Source organism: Zootoca vivipara, chromosome 10, assembly GCF_965207765.1.
Source record: "Zootoca vivipara chromosome 10, rZooViv2.hap1.1, whole genome shotgun sequence".
Classification (NCBI taxonomy): domain Eukaryota; kingdom Metazoa; phylum Chordata; class Lepidosauria; order Squamata; family Lacertidae; genus Zootoca; species Zootoca vivipara.
In genome coordinates, this window is record NC_142593.1 from 33,703,216 (window position 1) to 33,704,071 (window position 856).

The following is an 856-nucleotide window of genomic DNA, read 5'->3' on the forward strand; positions in this document are numbered from 1 at the left end:
AATAATAAGGCAGGGTTTAACCACATGCCTGCTCTTCAAGGCATCATGCTTCCAGAGTGGATTATGTACTTGCAGTAATGATAGATTTAAAAAGCTACAGAAGATAAAAAATGAAAAACTGAAACTGCAAAAGACACAGAAGCATAAGAACACCAGGAAGCCAGCAAAGTACATACAGTTAAATGTGCATTTAAAGCACATGCATTCTCCCAAAGAATCCTGGAAACTGTGATTTGTTAAGAGTGCTGGGAATTTTAGCTGTTTGGGGGGTAAACTATAATTCCTGAGACGCTTTATAAGTCAAAACCAGTGCTTTATCAGCACAGCTTTAGGTTTTGGCTACTCTCATAGACAAAAAAAAAAACCATGGAGTCAAGTGCTAAGAATAAATCCTTTTTTTGCAACCCACAGCTGATCTGCATTGGCTGTGTTACTAATAGGAAGGAACATGACTTGTTAGTCCCAGGAATACCGTACTCTTTGCATCAGACAACTTGAGTTTTTCTGATATCCCATAAAAGCTCTTTAGCACCAAAGAGGCCACAGGCAATTAGAGGATACAGTGGGGCAGTAATTTTTATGAGTTCTTGTCAACCAGTTTCTGAAGTAATTAAATTATTGTGTTTGGTCACTATTTTGAATATTCGTAAGAAAGTTTGTGAAATAAATCCATTTCTAAGACTGTATTCCCAATTAAAAAACAACAACAACCAGTGCTTTCAATTTATTCTTTCCTTTATGTCAGCAGTAACATGTATTATGGCCTGGGTCCACTGACCACAACAGGTGCCTTCACAGCTCAGCTGCTGTGCAGCTCCAAATCCTTCGTGAGTAAAGTAATAGACCAGGCACCCCA

The 856-nt window shown here is 38.4% G+C and overlaps 1 non-coding gene across 1 annotated transcript; it reads left to right on the top strand.

Annotated features, from left to right (window-relative positions):
• Positions 1-319: 319 nt before the first annotated feature.
• LOC148684424 (small nucleolar RNA SNORA40) lies at positions 320-451 on the top strand. Its single transcript, XR_015946251.1, has one exon. It is a non-coding gene; the product is annotated as a small nucleolar RNA SNORA40 (small nucleolar RNA).
• The last annotated feature ends 405 nt before the right edge of the window (positions 452-856 follow it).